The following is a 12,594-nucleotide window of genomic DNA, read 5'->3' on the forward strand; positions in this document are numbered from 1 at the left end:
TAGCCAAAATCAAACAGCGCCATTACACAAAGATTAATATTTTTCAAAGGGAATGAAAGCTTTGAAAAGTGGAGAAAAATTTTAAGAAGCAATCGTTAGCTGCACTCACTGATACAGGTAACACCTTAGGTGTACAGAAAAGATTAATGTTGGTTAACATTTACACCAGGTGTTTCTTATGAGCAGCTTGTGACTGAAGATCTCTTCTAATATAAAACCTTTGCATTGTGCCACTAAACATAAAGGGCACAAGAATGAGGTGATGGATACTTAGAAGCAGGTTGGTATAATTCTTGGGAAAATAATGGGCCTCATGAGTAATGGTGTTGCCTATGATTGGAAAGACAAACGATGCTGTTACCTTACTGAAACAATAACGGAGCTATTGTAAGAAGAGAATTCTTATGGCATTATATATTTTTCATGTAACTTTGCAGCAACCAACATTGTGTAAAGAATTCTAGGTCAGCTAGAGGAAGTAAAGAAAGGAAGCAATCATTGAGTGGGGGCGTTGTTACACAAAGTATCTAGCCAAGAACATGCAAGTTAAGATCTTATTCTTGAAAGTCAGGAGACATGAGGTTCCATACATATTGATCCTTCTGCAAATATATAATGAGGCAAGGAGGAATTTTAGACACCATATGTAGTAGCATTAACAGGTGGCTTAGGGGTATATGTATAGTAGGCATTCAGTGAGTGTGTGTTGATGACAAGGCTGATTAGATCAAAGAACAGTGATGGAGTAAGTAAATTTAACTTCATACATATTCAATCTAGTTAAAAGAGTCTTAATTATTACGGCTCTTAAATATAGCATAAAAGTTAATAATACTGTCTCCCAAATAGAGTAGCAGAATCAGTCAAATAATAATAGCAAACTTTTTTTGTTGTTGTTTTTTGAGACAGGGTCTCACTCTGTCACCCAGGCTGGAGTGCAGTGGCACGATCTCAGCTCATTGCAACCTCTGCCTCCCAGGTTCAAGGGATTCTTGTGCCTTAGTCTCCTGAGTAGCTGGGACTATGGGCACGTGCTACCATGCCTGGCTAATTTTTGTATTTTTAGTAGAGGTAGGGTTTCGCCATGTTGGCCAGGCTGGTCTTGAACTCCTGACCTCAAGTGATCCACCTGCCTCGGCCTCCCAAAGTGCTGGTATTACAGGCATGAGCCAGCAGGCCCAGCCAATAGCAAACATTTATATAGTGCTTATTATGTGCTAGGCATTACAGCAGGAGTTAACTAATTTAGTCCTTACAATGACACATGAGGAATGTCTCATCATTCTGTCTGATTCAAAGATAAAGAAAATGAGGGTTGGAAATGTTTAACTGGTCCAAGGTCACACCGCTGGTAAGTGGCAGGGCTAATACTTAACATCAGCATTGGGCCCAAAGCCAGCTCTCGTCTACTCTACTATCTTAACTTAAAGGCAAACTCGACCAAAAATCACTTTTGCAGTAATTTTCTTATCATGATGATGTGTGTACCCTAGAGAATACTGGGTGATCACTCTTCTATGTTCTATTTACTTTACTGAAATTGAAAAAAATCAACAAAACTTGTACGTAGCACTTCTGTCAGGTACTTCACTGTGCTTGGTGAAGAAGGCGAGAAAGTGAATACATTACCTTTCGCTGTAGCCATACCGTGTAGTTGAGAGAGGCCCCTTTATCTACTCCTTGTATCTCCCATCTATGTTCATACAGTCTCTTAACCCATGTTAGGGAGATTATCCCTGAATATTACAAAACATTTCTCCTAGTCTGTGACTTTATTCAAATGTATCCTATCTTTGTTTGTAGAGGTTGAGAGAGCAGGTGGTCTGAGATACAAGAAGTGTGAAGCCTCCCAAAGGGTTCTGGGAGGCAGTAAGGAAAAGAAGCAGGAAAGGAAATGTGTTGTAGGGTTTGCATGGAATAAAACAGGTAGCAGTGTAAATGAGAACAGTAAAAACAATAGAAAGAAAATAATTTGTAAAAAATTGGGTGAAATGGGATATGATCCTTTACAGACTGGTCATATGCACACAGTGGATAGCTGTATTTCATAAGCAAAGTAGATACTTCTCATGCAGGATCCTGATCTGGCTGCTGCTGAGCTTACCACTGGGGGTGGGGTGGGAGAATATGCATGGCTCAGTGCAGCTGCTCCCTCTAAAAACAAAGGCAAGGGCACAACTCACTAAAAACAATGCCAAGAGCAATGAGGCTACAGAAAAGGTTGAACATTATTATTCAAATATCCACAAGATTAATAAACCCATAAAAATTACTTCTACATTTTCATATGTTCTGTTTTTGTCACAAAATGTCGTATCTTCAAAGAAGTACTCAAAATGGGTTTGATCTGAAGTTTTAGGTTCTACCACTTAATCTCATCATAAGCATTTATGATGACACTTTCTTTCTCACTTTTTTAGTCACTGGGATAGTTTGGGTACCACAAATTCCAAGTTTAATGTAACAGAAATTTACAGCCAATCATCTACCCTGCAGGCAATACTTTATACAAACTCTCCTAGCAGTCCGAAGGAACCCTTCAGAGACTGGAAAGAGATGCCAGTTAGAGTCTTCTGGAAATCCCCCTCTACTCTGACTGTAGTCAGTGAGGCAGTATCTCACTTGGTTGCTCTAACGCTGTCAAAGATAGTGGTCATAAATAAGCTATATGCATTTAAATTGCAAAAGCAACTCTGTTTACAGTTGGAACACAACCTTGGGGTTCTGGAATTGGTGGCTATCCTACCAGCCACATCCCAAGAGATGTGCTATTTTTCTATCTTCTATTCTGGTATGAAATATGGCTGGAGAAGATCCGAGGAGTTGTTTCCAAGTTTAGCAAGAGTTGTCTATCCTGCAGACTATCAATCAACACCGAGAAAGAAGTTAAAAACTTGTGGTAAGTGACAGATCTCTCGGCATCACATGGTGGTGTAGATGCTCTAAGGCAGTTGACAGAACCCTTTCTCTGAGATTTGCATTTACAAGGACCCATCAAAAGACACTTAGATGACCCAGGCCCAGTGGTGAAGAGAGGCCAACTGCAGAGGGCATGTCAGCCTTGGCTAATGCTCTTGGGAGCTCTACTAGGAAAAGTGGTTAAAGGTTTATGGAAAGGAAAAATGTCCCAATATCTTGCTTATAACAGTGACCCACAGCATGGTTGTACACAAGTCATGGCTATACAATGCCTATTTTTTATGGAGATTTGCTTTACTCTATTTGTATGGGATTGGGAGATATAGGACATCTGGATTAATGTGGTGAGTATACAATTACAGAGCAGCTAAAAAATGCTAATGAACTCCAGGGAGAAACAACTGTTCTGAACCCAACTGTACTGATTCATAATTATCTGAGAGGCCTATAAACCTGGTGTAGATAGAGATCCTGATGTCGTTTCTTACTGCAAAGAACTACAGCAGGTGTGATGAAGTGAACTAAAGCTATATTCAATTTGGGAAGTATATACTCTCAGCAATAGTTCTAGCAGCTTTTAAATAGTTTTTGGCTTAAATCTTGCTGGAGGTGGAAAACAGAAATACCATGATGTCTGCCACCGGACTTGTCAGATGCATAGTGCAAAAATAATGAGCTATTTGCATTATCATTCCCTTAGTAGATTTCAGTTTTGTCTGCACATTCCCAAAGTTTAAAAGCTGGGAAGAGTTCTCTGTTAAAAACCATAGTCCTTAGTCCTAGTCTTAGCGGCATTTTCACTTTTTAGCCAATTCACCCAGTATACTTAGCTTAAAGAGCAATATTTTTGCCTTTTTTTCCCTCACTTTTCTTTGCCATAAGCTGTCTGTGCAAGTCAGAGCTTGAGCCTTCTGATCCAGCTTTAGCACACTCTGCACATCGTGAATCAGGATCTCTGTGGCTCCTTAGTCAAATCCCCTGCTCACTCTCTGATCCTCAATCTTGAACTATTTTCCTTTCTCTCTTTTCTCTAAAAGTACCCTGTACCACTTCATCTCTGTTGACTGAGTCTCCTTGAGCCATCCAGATGCCACTTATGCACCATAGCTCTTCAATCTCCTATTGGAAGCTATTTTCTGGATTCAAAAATACATATTTTCAGGTTTCACATGACTGCTTTTGGCTCTGTGGGTTTTCAATTAAATTCAAGAACAATCTTTGAAATACCAAAAACCTCTGTGAAGGAAGTTGTACTAACCAACTCTCTTCAAAAGTGCTAAAAAATCGCTTTTCTGTAAGAACAGATAGAATGCTTGTTGGAAAGTCCTTTGGACTAATTTTCAAGAAAGCTTTCCAGTGTTCTAATGGCTTGTAAAAAAGTAGATATCAGGAATTATTTTTTCCCTTTGTATTCAAGAAAAAAAACAGTCATTAGGAAGCCTAAATTCAGACATAGGAATGGTGAGATGAAAAAATAATAATGGTTGGAAAAGGTAAAGTCAAATGAGTTTTTCTCTCATTTATGTTTCCATCTATAACACATTATACATAACTTAGTAAAGCACATTTACATTGAGTATAGTGGCTTATGTACATGTTTGTATTCCCAGTTGTGACAAAAACTTTGTGAGGGCAAGGAGTTTTGATCCTTTTAAACTCAGCACACTACAGTCTGCAGTATCTCTCTCCCATCACCAGCACCAAATGTTTGTTGTATTCGGTAGAATCATCGCTTTTATAAGAAAGAGTCTGTGGGGAAAGCCAATTTTTTGCTTGTTGGTTTTGGTTTTAGTCAGAAATGGTATCAAACAGAGCAAAGGGCTTGCTTCTTCCAAATTTATAGAAGACAAGACCAACAGATTTAGATTAACCTAAGAATGTGGCTAGTTAATTGAAAGCATAGCTATAGTGAGCTCCAGTTAAGTAGAAAAGAGCTCATGGATGGATTTTTGGACCAGAATTACAACATGTAAGTTGTAAAGTAACTCTGGGGAAAAAAAATCAATAATGTCCTTTAGATAGAAAATACTTGAGGACTCAATTTCTTTTTTTAAAAAAATCACACAGCCTTTTCTCTGTCTTAATATTTACTCAAAATGAAATTTTTTTCAGTGTCTCTTGGGGTTTAATTACATAAATTAAGCAGTTATATTGTAATGGATATTTTTTTGCTGAGAATGCTTCTGCTGCGAATTTTTAGTGACTAAAGGGATACCAACACCTTCTCCCCACCAAAAAAAGAAAACAAAACAACCAAAAAACAAAAAAAAAACAACTGCTAGAAACTCTTGAACTATAAAATGTGATTCCTAAAGCCAAGAGCAGATTCAGTGAGTATTTATATTATTTTTACATTTCAATATAGAGACCTCAAGCTCTCATACTTGGGATTAAATGGGTCACCCTAGGGAACATGGGACACATAGAGGTGAAATTTAAAGGTTCCTGGGAGGAGGTCTTTTTCTTTCAAATATCTTGCCTACTCTCCAGGCTATGCCCAAAATGTCCTAACGAAAGTCTTATTTTTTTTGGTGTTAGGTTTTACTGCCAGATCAAATGCGAATGTTCCTGGGAGATATAATACTAAAGGTTCACGTTTTCACAGCTCTGGATAATTCTAAAAGTATTTTCACTCATATTTTCTTGGGTGGTAGGGTAATGTGACTGTAAAATACATTATCTTATTTGATTCTTATAATAACCAACTGAAGTGGGTACTATTATATTTTCCATTTAACAGATGGGAAAACCAAGAGATTTTTCCCCAAACCACATGAATGGTAGAACCAAGTCCAAAATCAGTCCATTCTAATAGATTCATGTGAATTGTTCATTACATATTTCCCCAGAGCAACGTGGGCAGCACAGGAAAGGAGAAGAATAAAGGGATGGCCCCTGGGGGCTAAGGACAGGAGAAGACAGCACCAACGAGGAGAGGGTGGCTGAGGACTCTGCAGACTGCGTCTCTGCCTCTACCACCGTTAGGCTGAGGGCTTTCACTTTCTGGAAAGAGGCTTTGAGAAATGACTTGTGAGCCAAGTCTTCAGGTTAACTTGGATTGTAAGTGGTGGGGACTCACATGGAAATAAGCTCAGGGAAAATTCGTGTTTCAGTTCTAATCTGAGGGACCTGTTTCATTCATTGGTCAATACAAAAGAATACAGTTATGAAACTTAAATGTTCTCAACTTAAAAGAGATGTTTTCAAGTGTGTTTGTTCACATTGAAAATAGAATCTAATGAGTTTTTCCAGATGATGAATATGTATATGCGTATATTTAGGCCAACATTCTTAGATGGATGAAGTTTCTCTATAAAGACTTTAACAGAGGAAAACAGGAAGGAGGGGAGCAAAGCAGATAGAAGAAAAATTTACATGCAGGTGATAATAAAACAGAAAAAATATCAATCCTTTTGCTTTGGAAATGGTAGTTCCTAAATCCTGGGAAAGAAAGACAAAAATAATGAGAAGATGGCAAATAATGATTAAATGAGGATAATGATAACAAAAATATTAATAAATAAGAATAGTTACCCTTTGAAAGTGACAACTGTGTGAGGTACATGCATTATTGCATTTAGCTCTTACAGCAATCCAGTGAGGTGGTGTTTCCTTATTGTATACATAACAAAAGACTAAATATCTGGCTCAAGGTCATATAAATAGTAGACAAGAGCTAGGTTTCAACTCAGGTCTGTCTGACCCCACAGCCTTGATCTTTTAACTCCTTCCCTTAAACCACCTCACAGTGAGAAGGATGATGGGAAAATAAAATACCAATCATCTTAAAGCTGGTTTTTAAACAATCGAGCAGGGCATTGTGTGGTGAAGGATCACAGGATTAATGAGGGATATAATCACTAAGCGCCAAGCAAAGAATGATCTGAGACTTGGTGTAGACATGCCTTTTGAAAGGGCTGGGCACAGTGGCTAACACCTGCAATGCTAGCACTTTGGGAGGCCGAGATGGGCAGATTGCTTGAGCTCAGGAGTTCGAGACCAGCTTGGGGCACATGGTGAAACTCCGTCTCTACTAAAATACAAAAAAATCAGCAGGGTATGGTAGCGTGCACCTGTAGTCCCAGCTACTTGGGAAGCTGAGGCAGGAGAATTGCTTGAACCCAGAAGGTGGAGGTTGCAGTTAGCCGAGATCATGCCATTGCACTCCAGCCTGAGCGACAGAGCAAGACTCCATCTCCAAAAAAAAAAAAAAAAAAAAAAAAAAGAAAGACTTGGATGACAAGAAGATTCAAGAGGAAAGTGACCAGAATGGGAGGAGGGTAAGGATAAGAGAGAGGAACAACAACACGGAGACACAAGGAAGTTCAAAATCATGGAGGGCTTCTCCTAGAAAGAGAGCGGGAGAAAGAAAGATCAGAGTTAGGCTGAGATGGAAAAGGAAGGAAGTCAGCAATCTCAACCAGCATCTTAAATAACTTTTGAGGTTTCAATAATGCCAAATGAAGGGCAAGGAGCCTTAGCACTTATAAGATGGTGGAAGAAAAGAAAAAATAAATATAGTCAAAGGAGGTGGAATAAAATACTAGCTAATCAAGAGAGTATATTGCTTGGGGATGATTTTGGTGCACAGAAACTCCAATGAGCATGAAATTGCAGTGGATAACAGTTGTGGGAAAGTTGTCTCACTCAGGGAAAATGAAATATCCTTCACTTAAGACTACAATAGTGCCATTGTATTCTGTTGTGGAGGACAGATTGTGTATTAGCATTGCAGGAGTCTGAAGAATTTAAGTGATACAGTACAATGGTTTAAGCATTTATCAAGGACATCTTTTGGAAGTTTCCCCTACAAAAGATAATAACAGTTTCATTGGAAGCTGGCAGCGACATGCTTATTCTTGGTGAATGTCTGAAAATTCTGAGCAGTGCTGTGATCCATGATCTTGTCTTGTCTCACTAGCTTTCCCCCCACCTTGGCATATACTGGCACCATACCTTGAAAGATCTATGGCTCTTAAGTGTCTCAGTCTAAGATATCGCTAGCATCCCTGGTTCACAAGTTCAGAGGCAGTGCGATTAACAGGTGAAGGATTGTAGCAAAAGCAGCTCTGGATCTTGAATGAGAATTTTTCACATCTGCCACTTTGGACATTTTTCAAACTTGTTCCCCTGTGTATTCCAGGAAAGTGATCACTTGAGCTGGGCTTGTCTGCTTCTGGCCTGCATACTGAGCTGTGTAATTGAGGGAACTCAAGCATAGGCCGTTTATGGTTGTATGAATAAGCAAAATACTCAATACGTGATCTGATTGTTTTCCAAAATTGCACAGTCCCTGGTTTCACTTGTCATTTTGGAACAGAAGTGGGAGGATGAGACTGTGACAGTGAACGCATTCAATGGGTATAATTAACCCATTTCATAAAAGCAGATTTTCTAAATTATGCTAGGAAGCTTGTAGGTTTTTTAACACTTTGTTTTTCAAGGCAGAAAAAAATATCTTTAAAGGTACTTATTTCCCCAGATACCAACCTAATTGGCATAAAGCCCACTGCCTTATTGATAGAGTGGGACATTTTGACTGATTTCCATGGCATGATAGTTAGAAAAAAAATGATTCCTCCCCTAATGCTGCCATTCTGCTTATCCATCCATAAAATGTTTCATACTCATCTCTCCCCAGTATGTCCTGAAAAAGGAAAAATATTATTTGTCAGTATCCTGCAATATAAGGAGCAGCAGGAATCTTTAGAGTGCCTTGCCACCCACAGATGCAACATCAATGACCCAGTATAAGGTGATAAAAGCCACAGGGGCATGAAAACTAGCAAGGAGGGGAATGTGCGAAATAAATTATTTGTATCCAGTGGTGTCCTCAAAAGATCACCACCAACAAAAACCATACCTTAGGAAAAACTGTGCCTCCATCCCCTTGTTTGACCTCAGGAATTTTTCAATATGCCACCAAAATCTGGTGGAAAGTTGGCTTACATGGACCCCACAGGCAGCCTGCACCTATGAATGCTTTGAGTTTCCATTTACTGTAATTAGGTGATAACATTCATTCTCTTTAAAAGTGTTGGTAGAATGACAACTCTTCCTGAGTTAAGAAAATGCAAGTTTCAAGGCACACTGCTGGGACTTAAGATAACCAGGCTGGTGGCACTGGCTTATACACTGCCAAGTTACATAGAGGCCAAGAGCATGTGCACAACTTAAATAGCTGGGGACATTCTGGGCAGCTCTGGAATGATTGGGTGATTGTGATCTTCACTTTCAACTTAAATGTGTGATGTTAAGGTCTCTCCCTTATCTATAGGTTGTGCTAATGATAAATCTACAAATGACAATTCTTGGCTCAACTGAACACCATGGTTATAGAGAGTGTGCTCAGGAAAGTTCTAAAAAATAGTTAATAATTTTAGTTTTAAAACATGTGGCCCCATTCCACAAAGGATTTCAGTCAAAGGAGAAGATACTGATGATATCAGCCAGTGAAGAAGTAATCAGTGATATTAACTGTTACTAATCCCATAGAATGTTTTTCCTGCTTCTTAAAATGAATTTGAACTACTCTAAGCATGCTGAAAAGTACAGAAAATAATATGAATTCCAATGAGTCCACAATCCTATGTTGTCAAATATTAACAATTTTGACATATTTGCTTTGGGTCTTTTTACTTTTTAGTGAATTCATTACAGACATAGCTGAAGACTCTTCAAATCTTATTTTCTGCCAACATTTCTTCCATGTTTTAGGTCCCCTAGACAATGCTGAAAACTTGTTGCTTCTCTAGTTATATAATTTCCTTCAGTCTTTCCTTTGATCATACTAAGCTATAGTTACTGATGTGCAGAGAAAACTGACTGCACAAATTGAGCTGAGCTCCTTATTCATCAGGACCCAGAATATTCCTATTAAATGAAAATAATCTTTTCTTGCCTACCTCACAAAGTTATACAGCAGTAAAATTACATACAGTATGGAGAGCCTCTTGGAAACTATATCATCTAATGCAAACTATAAGATTATTTAGGAAACAAATCTCCCTTTCTGAAAATAAAGGTTCTAATAAATCTGACTGGCCTTTGACTTCTCAAACCTTAATGTTTACCCAACACAAGGAAATGACGTTTAATCCAGGCACTATCACATCTAATTACAAGTTTGGTGACCACAGATCAAGGATTTCAAATATTCTGTCTCATTATTGCTGTAAATGATACATGTCAGTCCAGATGTCTTAATAGCTGGTTTCAAGAACATAATACAAGATGAAACAAGCAGTCGGTGGCTGTACAAATATAATATTTTTCCACCATAATGTTACCACTATTAGTAAAAAACATAGGAAGTCAGAAAGTGACTAATAATGTCCTACTGCTGCTGTCCGTAGGGAGAGAAAAAGAGAAATAATTAGAAAATAAAACCTGAGAGCTAGTTTTCAAAATCTCAACCTGATACCCCCAGCTGCCTCACATGCATGCCTATGTATTCTGTGATCACACAAGGTGACACTGGAATTTTAGCAATGTTGGGAACAGCTGTTTTGTATGGGACCATTACCCCCATGAGGGACAAGTGGCAATAAACATGATTAACTAGCCATGTCTCCATTTTATAGATCTTATGTGTCTATATTTTTAAATCTGAGAAAGTGTCGTCTTACTTTTTTTTAAGAAAGGAAATTCCTATTCCCATTGACTCAAATAAATTGTTAGGTTCATTTTCTCTGAAGATATTACATTGCACAGACTTTAGTCATTTAATAGAAGAGATTGTGGTTCTCTTGCTGAAAGGAAAACTGAGCAACATGACAAAGCCCTGATCAGTTCAAGCTTCTAGAAGGGATGTTAAGAATTTGAATTGGATTCCCATTGATACATGATGAGCTTCAAAATGCATGTAGTCACATTCAAGGTATTTTGAGGGTATTTTAACAAGTAATCAAATGTTTCATTGAGACAGTTTTTGTCATCTGCTTTATTCAGCAGTCCAAAAATGTGTTTTGGGACACTAAATTGTTTTAGAGGTGGATCTTGCTATACGCTGAAAATAATAACTTTGCACTTTAAGTTTTCAGTGCATAGTAAATAAAGTCGGAGACGGAAGTTGAGAACAGTGATGGATAACGGGGCACTTAGTTCTATGGTATTTTGAGCGTATTTTCATTGCCCCAACTGTTCAACTGACTCAACCTATAGCCTATCAGAAAGGAAACATCAGATTTAGCTGTGGGGAAAAAGAAAAGACTTAGATGTGATGAAATTCTCCATCTCTAATGACCAATGTGACATCCAGTGGATTCCATCAAGACTGAAATTAAATGGGCTACAATCAAACCTTTGTCAATTTTCTTGTTTTCTTTCAGCAAACAAGCCTATTCCCTGTCCACTCAAAGACTAAAGATAATGGGCTAAAAACAATGTTACCTTCAGAATAATTTATTTGAATCAGTAGGAAGAGTAATTTCATCACATAAAAAAATCAAACCGCTGCAGATACACACACACACACATACACACACACTTACAAAACGGAGATGTAACCGGTTATTTCATGGCTACGTGTATCTCTCCACTTGCCCCCCAACCCTTCTTTTCTATTCTTATAAGGCCCTATATGATGAAGCCATTCAGCTCCCAAATCTTTTCTGGCATTATTCTTTTCTTAGCTCCTTGATGTTTATTGAATACATCAAGCTTTTCCCCACCTGAAGCCCTTTGCAAGTCCTGATATTTCTGTTTGGAAAGTTCTTGCTCTGGCCCTCACATGGCCAGCTCCTTCTTAAGGAATGTCTTCTGCTCACTGACACCTCCTTGGACCACCTCAATTAGATGGTAATGAGAAGAACATCTCCTCCTTCCAAATCATTATCACATTACCCAGTTTATTCCCCCCATAGCACCTCACTCTAAACTGAAATTGTTTTGTCTATTTATTTAACTGCTTATTAACCATTGGTGTACTGCCTCACCACAGACAGTAAGTTATAAAGAAAGGTAGAGACCTTGTCTGTAGTTTGTTGTTGCTTTGTGTTTTTAACCACTGTATATTCAATGTTCGTAATAGTGATTAACACATGGTAGATAGCCCATAAGTATTTGTTTAGTAAATGAATTAAATTTTATACCCTAAATTTACTCTTTTAATTGTGCAAACCGATGTATAATTGTAACTTTCAGGACTGTGCAATGATTCATGCTTTAAAGGTAGAAGAAGTACTACATCGAAGTTAAAATTAAAATAGAAACATGAATGTACATGTTTCAAATCAGACTTGTTTTAGAAAAGAAGCATATGTTTTGTTGGAGTAAGCGCCCACAAAATTAATGCTGCAGAGTTTTATTGGTATTGTACAATAGAAGGGCATTTTAGAGATCCATGAAGTAGGTATGGATTTTTACCTCAAAAGAGCATCAAGTTGACATTGAAAATGACTGCTGATGAAATAGCATTTATATTTAAATTTCAAGGTAAGCATAAGTGTAACAAAATCCTGAAAATAATTTAAAAAAAATCATATGGATTTAAAATAAACTTCAAACATCGAAAAATTTCCATTCCTCTGACATCCTTCAAAGAGCTATTATCATTCTTTGACTAGAGCTTTTCCTACAGAAACAGTAGATGGAGCTGTTGCCCCAGGTTACATATTTTTTTGAATTTCTGTTTTTAACCTAAATTGCTATGCACACAAATGTGACAAATGGAGC

General features: G+C 38.0%; 1 protein-coding gene across 1 annotated transcript in view; it reads right to left on the reverse strand.

Moving 5' to 3' along the window:
* The window catches only part of COL19A1 (collagen type XIX alpha 1 chain), a 329,106-nt gene that overhangs the window by 87,083 nt on the left and 229,429 nt on the right, over positions 1 to 12,594 (reverse strand). The gene's annotated exons all lie outside the window — the stretch shown is intronic.

The sequence above is a fragment of the Nomascus leucogenys genome, chromosome 3 (genome assembly GCF_006542625.1).
Source record: "Nomascus leucogenys isolate Asia chromosome 3, Asia_NLE_v1, whole genome shotgun sequence".
In the NCBI taxonomy this organism is placed as follows: domain Eukaryota; kingdom Metazoa; phylum Chordata; class Mammalia; order Primates; family Hylobatidae; genus Nomascus; species Nomascus leucogenys.